General features: G+C 45.5%; 1 protein-coding gene across 1 annotated transcript in view; it reads left to right on the top strand.

Moving 5' to 3' along the window:
* Positions 1-1,016: 1,016 nt before the first annotated feature.
* The window catches only part of REV1 (REV1 DNA directed polymerase), a 65,061-nt gene continuing 54,388 nt past the window's right edge, over positions 1,017-11,689 (top strand). The window contains 1 exon segment of the mRNA XM_075737996.1: positions 1,017-1,238. The gene's annotated coding sequence lies outside the window, so the exon portion shown is untranslated.

The following is an 11,689-nucleotide window of genomic DNA, read 5'->3' as shown; positions in this document are numbered from 1 at the left end:
AGGGCATCAAGCAGGCCCTTTTCCTGTGGGAGAAATCAGTGTGAGTGACGGTAGTGAGACCTGAACCCGGCTCAGCCCCACTCCAGCCCCACGGGCCCAGCCACGGCCCCACCCGCCACACCCTCCACGGGCCCCGGTCGGGAGGGGGACGATTGCAGGGGGCGGCCTAGCGCAGGCCCCCCCGGAGGGCTCAGCCGCGCCTGAAGTGCCGCCGCCAGAGCCCAGCTCGGGCCTTCCCTGCGCACTTCTTCCCTCAGCGGCGGCCCCGGGAGTGGCAACGGAAGCGGTGGGGGGGCGCTGCCCGCCGCCGGAGCAGAGGCTCCACCCTCCGCTGCGGCGCGGCCCAGCCCGCGGCCGGCCGTGCCGGTGCCGGTGCCAGCGGGCCGCCCGCCCACCCGCCCTCACCGAGTCCTGCACGCCGCCGCCGCGTATACGGGGAGACACAGGCGGACGTGCGCACCCTCGCCTCCGCCAGCCAGCCAGCCCGCCGGCCGATGTCTCCCGGCGGCTCTTGGAAGCGGGAGGGCCGGGTTCCACTCAGCACAAAGACCCGCTCCCTCCTCTCCTCTCTGCTGCCCTCCCGTCCCGGTGTGACACGTCTGCCCGCGCCGCCGCTACCGCAGCCACCGCGCTTGCGGCGCGCCCGTAGGACCGCCAGGGGGCGCCGCCGCCCCACGCCCTCCGCAGCCCATCCAGGCTCGGGGGGGGGGGGGGGGGAAGCCGGAGAGGCGCGCGAGCTGCTCGCGCCCGCCCCGCCCCGCCGTCACGTGCCCGCTGTGAGCGCTCCCCAGCCCTCTCGGCGGCGCCGCACGCGACTTTCCGCGGGGCGCGAGCCGCTAGGGGGCGCCCCGGGGGCGGGCGGGACGGCCAGCTGGCCTGGCCGGCGCGCGCCGCTTGTTGACCGAGCGGCGGTTGGTGGCGCGAGACTCTCTCGTGACGCGCTCGCAGGAAGGGCGGGGGGAGGAGGGGCTGCTGCTGGGGACACCGAGAGGGGGAGGAGAAGGAGGGGGAGAGAGGGAGGGAGGAAGGAAGGAAGGGAGAGAGAGAAGGGAGAGCGCGGCCGGGGCTGAGAGCTGGGGAGGAGGAGGAGGAAGAAGAAGGCGGGTAGGAGGCGGTGGCTGCGTGCGTCCGTCCGTCCGTCCGTGCCGGGGGGGAGCCGCGATGTGAAGCCCCCACACGGCCCGGTAGGGCAGGCGGCGGCGGCGCTCCGGGAATGTGCGTCTGGGACGCGGTGAAAGGTGAGCGGCGGCGCGGAGCTTGCCGGAGCGGGCGTCTTCCCCCTCGCGGCGCGGCGGCCCCGGCCCCCATGGCCGCCCGGCGCTGGCGAGCGCGCCCCCGTGCGCGCGTGCGGGGGGCGGCTCGGGGATGGGGGGGAAGGTGGAAAGAAGGGGGAGCCTGAGCCAGCCGCGGGGCCCGCAGCCCTGCCTCAGCCCCTCCCTGGGCCCGCGGCCTTGTCCTCTCCCTTCTCCCCGCCGCAGCTCTTCCCCAGCGCGGGGCTCGGCGGGGGGGTGGGGGGGGGAGGGCGGCGCGCGGGGTTATGTAACCGGCGCGGGGGCCTTGCTCAGCCCGGCTTCGCCCGCGCGCGGGAGGGTGTGCGGTGAGGGGGGCTGGGGAACGAGGGGGACGGACGGACCCCTGGGCGCGCGCGCGCGCGCGCTGCAACTTGCCGAGGGTGTGCCAGGTGTGTGCGTGTCTGGGTCAGCCACCCCCGCTCCTCGCCCTCCCCTCCCCCGCCAGCTACCGCACCTGTGTGTGTGCGTGTGTCTGTCACATGGGGCCTGCGCTTCAGACACAACACGGTTCCCGAGGCAGAGCCGGAGTGATGCTGCGAGTATTTTGCCAGCTAAGGGGTCATTGCAGGGAAATAGGTTGGAGGAGGAGAAGGAAACCCCAAGCCCTGGTGCAGCCTTGCCCTCTGGAACACACCACGCGCTGTGGCACTCACTTGTAGCAGCGTGTATCCGTCTGCGGTTTTCCATCGTGTTCGTCGCAAGTTGTATTTGCTGAGCAATAGTGCTGGATATAACCAGTGTGCTGAAAGGAAGAGGACCTGTGCTTGATAAGTAAACCTGTGCTTACAGACACAGAAGGATAAATGCGTTCACTGGTCATTCTTCACCCCTTCCCCATCTAATGTCGTTATGTTTTGTTATATAGTTACCATTGACTTGACCTGTGACACTGAGCAAAAAGCCCCTGATGGGGGATGTGCGATAATGGCATATTAACATTAAGAGCGAGAGATCATATCACAAGCATATTATTTATTTTTTTTTTGCTAGGAAATCTGTGTTGTATGCTGTAATATTCCACTATTTCTGATGCTTATAAATTAAAGTCTTCAAAATGACAGGGCTGTGAATACTCTGCTTGTGTTAATGAGAGATTTTCTTCATAGAAAAGTGAGTTGATGTTTATTCTGCATCTTGATTTAAAATCCAGGTCCAATCTCAAATTTGATACTGTAGTCCAAAGAAACAAAACCAGGGGACTGTAATTTCACAATCTGAATTCTTTAATCATTTAGATGCTAATGTTGCTCAGATACAACTGTTTTAAACAGCTGCCTAATTACCATTAGTTGCAAGAGGTTATAGTTAAAACTTATTTCTGGAATAGTTCTGGATTACTAAGGTTTCTGATATTTAACATAGAAATCCAAATCTCTGACAAATTATTTGCCATCTTATCTCAAGCGTGTAGTTATTACCCATTCCCACCATATTGGTCTTTCATTCAGTCCATTTCTTCCACTGGACAGGGTACCAAATCCCTGTTAGTAAATAATCCCAAGCTGTCAGACTGGAGGTCGTTGGTAGGACAGTATTAGTAGAGGCACAGGGCAGACACCAGCCTATGACTCACTGATGTTTAACTACTTGAAGATAGATTGTTTTAAAAGTAAAGCTCTAATAGGAAAACCACATTAGCATATTTCAAGCCTCGATAGTAAACTGATTGTACATTTTTCTGTGTACAGTATACGTGTCTTCAATACATTATTCAGTAATTGGCCTTTCAAACATAGAACCAGTCCATCTTTCTGGATAGTACATATGTACTCTTACTTAGTTACAGCCTGTTCTGATGCAGTGATAGTGTGTTGTAACTGTGTGCTGATTTTGATTAGTCTTTTATGATCCTCTGACCCAGATGTCTTTTTCTAAAGAAGTTTCGTGGCAAATTTTCTATCTTTCTACCATCCCTTTCAGTTATTAGAGAGATTTTAAAAAATAGGAAGAATGATTCAAACACAAGACCAGGTTTTGAGTAGGTAACAAATTAGTATGATTACACAGACCTTTTTTTTCAATAAATCAGGTGTTCAGGACAAGCAGGAAAAGAATAACTTTCCTGACCCCGTAATGTGCTTTCCCCATTTAATTTGTTAGCTTTTGTTTGTTTCATGAAGAATGAATTTTTTTGTATTGAACATTTTTCTGTTTTAATTAAAGGGGTATATTCTTCTTGCTGAGATCTCGTATCAGTTCTTAGCAGTGTGTTTGCCTGGTAGAGATACAACAAGGCAGCTAAGTATCTAAATGTTTAAACCCTCCCTCAAGAATACAATGTAGATTAATTTGGTGATAGCGCCATGTGTTTACCTAAGCATAGCAAAATGAGAAAAAGCTGGAAGTAGACAGAAATGAGAGTGGTCATGGAGTTACAAAGAAAGTTGAAAGTAAGAGGGCAAATCTAAGTGGATGCAAAAAAAGCATGATGAATTCTGCAACGTGTAATACAGTATACTTGTGGGAGTGTCTTTTTTTAAGAGCTACATTTGTGTGGTGCTTCTCCCTGAGAGCAGCTTTCTGTTCTGTTGTGGAAACCAGACAGCATTTTAATTGGAGACACAAATGTTTTTGGGGAGGAGGGCCTCCCATGTCTGTGGTCCCCCCACTTCTGTATTTTGTGTGGAGTAACTGGCGCTCACAAGATAGAATTAGGAAACCCTTCTTCTTTCTTGCTTTTCAGTGGAAGAGAGGTGAGTGTGTAGAAAAGCTTTAAACTCTGGGCTGTGATAATAACTTCGATTTCTGGGGATTGTATTTTCAACACTAACTGAAGAACTGCTGCTACTGTAGTTAATGAATCTGTGACAGTTAAATTCAGCTGGGAGATACTTTTAGTTTGGTATACCCATATTTGTATCTTCCATATTCTTTGCTGTAAATGGCTAGAGCAGGCCATGGTCCCTGAATTTCAGTGTTAGCTTTTGGGGAAAGTAATATTTTATTATTTTTCATTTTATTTTTTTAAACTAATTTCCTATCTCGGAGCTTCAGGTCTCTCAATTGGTATTCTACCTACTTAATAGTGCTGAAGCTGGTGGTTTGAAATTTAGTTGCTTGCATAAGTAAAGCTTAGCCATATTGTGTTTAACTCTTCTGTGTTGGTTTTGCTTTCTGTTCCCAGCTATCTGTAAATATTTTAACCAAATCCCAACATAAGGAAATTATCAGCTGTAACCTCCTTATTTGGTCTGCTTGAATTCATGCAGACCTTTTCAGCTTCCTGATTTATGAAAGTAAATAATCCTGAAAAAGACAAAGATAATTTTGCTCAGGAGAAGACACAGCTGAAGTACCTTGCAGAGTCATTCTTGCAAATGCAGGTGGATTGGTTTGAATGCCAAAATGCGAAAGCAGTGCTGAAGCTGCACAGAGTAGGGTTGAGAACTGCTCAAAGGTTTTTCTGTATTGACTTAGAGATTGGCAGTATTCTGGCAGAATGAGGTATGCGGTGTATTTTGGCAGGATCCTGGGGTCTGTTGTTAAAATTTTTGGTCATGTTCTAGCTGTCAGTGAATATCCGAAGTAAAATAAAGTTCTGTCCACCGTGTTTATGACTTCATCTTTCTGAGGTGATTCAGATCAGCTGTTAGTCCAGGACATGATGAATCAGCATCTTGGACAAACGGTTGTACTCCACTTAGATCATTTTGGTAACGTAGGAGCTATTGCTGTTTAAAAGTAGTCGTGAAATTGCTGGTAATTCTTAGAAATAGAAAAGCCCATGACCCCATGGCATGTAAGGTAAATGATTAGTGCAGTTTACCAAGTAGAGTGAATGTATTTTACTATTTTGTGCTTTTGAATGCATCTCCCAGTTGAAGTAAAAAACTAAAATAATGGTCTGTATTGAAAAGATACTGTTCCTGGTTTCTGAATCTGCCCATTGTTTTCAGGAAACATTTGAGTCTTGGGAAACTGGAAAGAGTGGCTTTTCAGTCACTATGTCCTATTTCCATGCTGAAATAAATTGCATTATTTGGTAAGCAGTTCCAAGAATGCTCTTTTAAAACAATACTGGGGGTTAGGGGAAGGGATAATGACTTTTCACTCTAATTTCTGGCTGATCAGGAATTTGAAGTTGCAAGTGTTACCCCTCCATAATGATTCCCATAATTTCTACGTTGATTTTTAACCTAAGTTCTACAAGCATCATGTTTGCCTGGGGTAGGCCATTTTTTTCTCCATGCCCTTTTTGTGTAGAACTGTCTCCACTAAATAGCAGTGCAACACTGTTGTTTCAATACCGGAGGTACTTACAATACCAACTTAAACCCACTTCAGGCCAAGAATGCAATTCAGATTTGAGTTTTATTTCGGAGTCTAAAGAATTTGAGCATTTTTGTTTTGTCCTAAGAACTTAGAACTATGTTTTTCCAGGAAAACACAGAAACAGTGTACTCATATCTTTTCACTTTCCTCTAAATCTAGGAGGAAACTTGAGAATATATTGTATCAGATCAAAAGTTCACCTACATAACAGTAAAGAAACAAACATACCGAGATACTTTGCCTTTATAGTCTGAGTTCCTGTAGTTTTAAAAAAGCTGAAGATAGTGTATATCAGAGGTTTTTGCCAGCACAGTTCTTCTGAGTTCAATGTTAACAAATTCAAAGCATTCACAGACTTACTGATTTGATCACCTCATGAAAATTTTTCACTTATTTTGAAAGATTATACCTCTACTTACCCACTTTTCCTGCCTTGTTAAGTTTTTCTTTACCTTTACAAGGACTCTTCCTTCAGTTGTGCCTAGGAAGTCTTCGGAAGTCCAAAATCATGCAGCAGCAGCAGCTCTTCTCATTATTTGGGAGGAGGGCTAATAGTTTACTTGTGCTACCTGCTGACTGCTTGACCTAGGCCTCAGCATAGGCTTCCCGTGTAAGACGCGAGTTGTGGGACTGGATTGTCATCAGACTGAGGAGTGCATAAGCTAAAAACTTCCTAAACAAGTTCTGTTGGTTTATTAGGTAGAAAAATGAATATCTCATTCTTCTTTTTCAAAGAAAAAGACTAACGCAATTCTCTGTTCTCAAATACTATGTTCAGCAAAACACAGGGGCTTGAAGGAAGAATACCCAACTCGTATACTCATCTCAATAATTGTTTCAGATACTCAAGTGCAAGAGAGAAAAAAAAATTCCTTTTGGTGATTTACAATCCATTCACTATGTTGCTATTGAAGGTCCTAATTCCACAAGCTATGCTTCTTATTCTGATTTTACTTTAATGGATTTTATTCTGGAATCCAGGCATTTATAAGGTGGCATAAAGATTGTGAGTGTGCTCAGTTCTCTTGAGGTTGAAGCCCCAAAAGAGTATAGGTGCAGAAGAGAAATGATGACACCAGTTGCTGAAGTCTGCTGCCAGTGCGTTGTGGCAATAAGAACACTTGTATTAACAAGGTGATATTTGAACTAAAAAGTTAATTGAGCTACATGGTTAAATACAGCAATGAAAATTTATGAAGAAGAGCCAGTCATCACTGAGGAACTCTGAAAGAGGGTGGTGTGGAATTTTACCAAACAATGCAGAAATGTTGAAACTGAAGCCAGTCTTCTATGAGCAGAAGGAAAATTCAACCAAGTTAAACCACTACTTGTGACAAGCTTTAAATGGACTGTAGCTGCTCCTGAGTGTTATTCCTAGAGGGGAATGAAACATTGACAGTTGGTCTCAAATTGAATCTGGCTTGCTGTTTTTCAAAGAACTAACCATCTCATGCCATATATAAAAGCAAGAAGAGTATCTTCTTGAAAACAGATTGCTCAAAGCTGGCGCAGACTGTGCAGTGATGCTGGTTTCTGTGCCTCATGCTCATGGTTCCTTAAGTTGTGGCAATTGAAACAATTGTCCTGGACTCCAAGTCAGTTGTGAAAATGTCTAAGCATTTTTGTCCTGTACAGCTGTCACATAAACAGCTACCTGCTGTACAACTGCTTCAGGTCATTGTGATGATTTGCCAGTGGGGAAAAAAAAAGAAATATATTTCTTAGTTGTTACTTGTATGTAAAGTATTTAGTCCTTTATGTTAAAGTAAACTGATCTGAAATAAAGATAATTCTGAGTTGCAAAAAATAGTCAGTTAGGAAACTGGATTAGTTTAGCAAAGAGTTCCTGTGTCTCTTCCTGGGGGAGTAATTGAACTGAAGGTCAAAGTATCATTTCTTTGCTGTCAAGCTCAAATGGAAGTATGCGCGGAACACAGTTTTAGAATAGTCATCTCCACATAAGGAGTTGATTCTGAAGGACTTGGGGTTTTCCATGGTTTATGTGGGTTGTATGGTATTTCACCTTTATAGCAAATGCCATGAATGTTCATATTTTAGAAAAATAGTATTTCTAAATTTCTCATACTCACTAAGAGGTTTGTGTCTAATATTTCATTTGCCCAAGATTTTAACACTTGTTCTTTTCTAATTTATGCTCTTAGGTGTACTCACAGGAGATGGGAGTGGTGTTGGGTGTTTTTGGGGACAGATATTTTTCAAGTGTCCTTCAGCTAATTTCATTTCTGTTGCTCTAAAATATCATCAGAAATTGAACTGCAAAACAGAACTTGCTGGTTGGACTTGTAACATCAGGTGCTTGTAGTTAGAAGTGATTATCGTATGGGCACATGTGGCTTGAGATGGGGAACTGTTCAATTGTAACTTTCTTTGAAAACTTAGCCTATGTGAAAGGTGAGGTGGCCTACCGCTCTTGTTTATTTGAGGGGGAAGAACGTAAGCAGGGGTAGTTAGTGAAAAGTAGCTAGCTCATTCCAACTCTGTTAGTTGGTTATAGCCATGACCCTAAAAGTCCATTTCTAGAAATGGCTAAGATAATCTTAAGATCCCACTGGCAATGAAAGCAACAGTCCCATCCATTCCTCTTTTCTGGCCTGTCTGCTTTGGCTTTGTCTGATGCTTTTGTGAGTCAGTTCAGCTTGCTGAACTGGCAGGAAACTAATAGGTAAAATTATGTCAATTTTCTATTGATTTAGTGAGCCGAATTGCATATAGCACCAGTATGAACATAAGGGTCATGTGAGTTCAGAGGTAGTGTAGAGGTTGGGAAGAAAGGATAAAGCCTGTTAGGCCAGCAGAGGTTGAAGAGCAGAACCATCCCTTTTGGTGGCAGTCAGCCATCAAGTTGACTCAACCATCTTATGAAACTTCACCCTGAGAGTTTCTGCCTCAAATAAAATTCAGTTGCTTTGCAACATACTAATTAGTTTATTTCAGTATGGAATAGTAGAGTTAATGCTGAAGTCTCTAAAATCAAAGGGATTTAAAAATACAGTATCTTATAAAAAACAACTTTTGAACTATCTTTTTTTTTTTTATTTTTAAGTTCTTTTCCTGGATTTTGAACTTTTCAATATGTGATAGAAAGCAGTTTTAGACCCTGCAGCAGCAGCTCTTTTCCAGAAGACTCAGCCAAGAATAGGACTCTCTTGTGCTGAGAAATGTGTAAACACGTAAGACAGTTCTTTCCTCAAAGAGCTTGCAGACTAGTGCCAAGTAGAGTGGTGAGTTTGATGTGGGAGCTGGAATGTAGATGCATGAAACTCAAACAGGCCACAAAATACCCACTTGATGGAAACAACTTTTAAGCCCTGCTGAGCTGGGATGGATTCAATCTACAGTTCAAGCAAAAGATTCTGATATTCATTAGCAGTGGACAAAGATATCCATACTTCTGTTAGTAGAGTTACACCGTCAAGAATTAAAGCTTGTGGTGTGTGAATATGTTAATTAAATCAAGTTCTTTTGCATTAGAGGACATGGACAGGATGTTCACTCTGGTCAGAAATGCAAAATAGCTGTTACAATGTGTTATACTTTCACTCAGCTTTCAGTTACCTGAAATTGGATTGTCTGGATTAGAAGTTACTTGTGCCATATATTTAGGCACAAGTTTGGCAGGGTTATTTGTTGAGTCACAGTGCAGTCTCATTTTGTCTTTTGAAATAGTTCATATGCTTTCCTGTGGTGTAGAGCAATAAAGCGTATATTCTACCAGATTCAAGTTGGCTACTTGAAGAGACAGCAGAAATACACCTGGAAAAGGGAACGCTGAAGACTATGGCACTGACAACTCAAGTTTGGGCAGGGCTAGTAATGACCTGGAATTAAAAAGCACCTGAGGATCCATGCTCACTTCTCAGAGAGTCACTGAGATCTGTATTCTGTGCTCCTGAGCATTTTTCCCCATAATACCTGTGGGTTTGGTCTGGGTTTGTCCATTAGCTGTGTTATCCCAACTGCCTGAGATAATGGAAAGCCACTTCTCTTACAGTCACACCATCCTGAATTTAAAGTATTTTAAAGAAATAACTTTCCTGCATCAGACTGCGTGCTACAGATGAGATTAAAACAAATACTAACTTCATATCAACAGTCACATCTACATTCCTTGTTTTGTGATCTAAAATTTCACAGTTGCTGTGCAATTCTTCTATACACACAGACATGTTTATAGAATTCATAAAATGTAGGCTTAACGTTTCATTCCATTACCTGATCTGTAGGCTTTGATTAACAGTCTTTAATAATAGGATTAAGTGGTTGTGGATTGGGAAGTATAATGCTAGGCCTATAAAGCAGTGTGCAAATGGATGTTACATATCTTTTCCTAGTGAGCTGTATTGAGTATTTCTGAGCTGCTATCACGTACAAAGCATCAAAACTCTTAGCTTCTCTTCTAGCTTCAGTTTTGAAAAGGATCACCCAATAGAAATGTGAATTTTAGTTAAAGAACCCTATTTTGTAGAATGGTAAGGTTTTACCATTTGTGTGTGGTCTAGAATATGAGCATTTCAATTTTATTTAAAAAGCTTTTCTCTGGGTGAAGGGGGTCACTTTATCGCTTGTCCTTCAGGCTTAGAGATCCCTGAAAACTACTGACTCTGGTGGTTCACTTTCACTGAGTCACTGTGCATTTGTGCTCTTGAATTTGTAAAAACAGAGAAAACTGTTCTGAAAACAAGTTAGATACTATAATCATGAGAAAGATGAAATTGGCCTGCTTGTGATGGGTGTTTAAGTCCCCTGTTTTGATTTCCTCTGCCCCCACTTCAAAGCATTTCTCTTACTCATCCCATCATCATGATTCCTACAGAGGGAGCATCATATCATCCTTACGTTTCTTATTTCGTGAACCAGTGAGCACGTTTCAAATCTTGCTTAACTTTTCCTCTGATTTAAAAAGTGGGCGAGCTGGTTACCCAGGATATGGAGAAGGCTGAGGTACTCAACGACTTCTTTGCCTCAGTCTTCACTGGCAAATGCTTGAGCCACACTGCCCAGGTCACAGAAGGCAAAGGCAGGGACTGGGAGAATGCAGAACCGCCCACTGTAGGAGAAGATCAGGTTCGAGAATATCTAAAGAATCTGAAGGTGCACAAGTCCATGGGACCTGATGAGTTGCATCTGCTGGTCTTGAGGGAACAGGCAGATGAAGTGGCCAGGCCACTCTCCATCATATTTGAGAAATCCTGGCAGTCAGGCAAAGTTCCCACTGACTGGAAGAGGGGAAAGATAACCCCATTTTTAAGAAGGGAAAAAAGGAAGACCCAGGGAACTACAGGACGGTCAGTCTCATCTCCGTGCCTGGCAAGATCATGGAGCAGACCCTCCTGGAGACTATGCTCAGGCACATGGAAAGTAAGGAGGTGGTTGGTGACAGCCAACATGGCTTCACTAGGGGCAAATCATGCCTGACAAATTTGGTGGCCTTCTATGATGAGGTGACAGCGTCGGTGGATAAGGGAAGGGCAGCTGACATCATCTACCTGGACTTGTGCAAGGCATTTGACACTGTCCCACATGACATCCTTGTCTCTAAATTGGAGAGACACGAATTCGATGGATGGACCACTCGGTGGATAAGGAATTGGCTGGATGGTCGCACTCAAAGAGTTGTGATCAACAGCTCAATGTCCGAGTGGAGAACGGTGACAAGTGGCGTTCCTCAGGTATCGGTACTGGGACCGGCGCTGTTTAACATCTTTGTCGGCGACATGGACAGTGGGATCGAGTGCACCCTCAGCGAGTTTGCCGACGACACCAAGCTGTGTGGTGTGGTCGACACGCTGGAGGGAAGGGATGCCATCCAGAGGGACCTTGACAGGCTGGAGAGGTGGGCCCGGGCGAACCACATGAAGTCAACAAGGCCAAGTGCAAGGTCCTGCACGTGGGTCAGCGCAATCCCAAGCATGACTATAGGCTGGGCAAGGAATGGATTGAAAGCAGCCCCAAGGAGAAGGACTTGGGGGTATTGATTGATGAGAAGCTCCTGCCCCTCTACTCTGCTCTTGTGAGACCCCACCTGGAGTACTGCATCCAGCTCTGGGGGACCCAGTACAGGAGAGACATCGAGCTGTTGGAGCGAGTGCAGAGGAGGGCCACTG

The sequence above is a fragment of the Balearica regulorum genome, chromosome 1 (assembly GCF_011004875.1).
Source record: "Balearica regulorum gibbericeps isolate bBalReg1 chromosome 1, bBalReg1.pri, whole genome shotgun sequence".
Taxonomy (NCBI): Eukaryota; Metazoa; Chordata; class Aves; order Gruiformes; family Gruidae; genus Balearica; species Balearica regulorum.
Note: the sequence above shows the minus strand (reverse complement) of the source record. Positions and strands in the feature narration are given on the sequence as shown.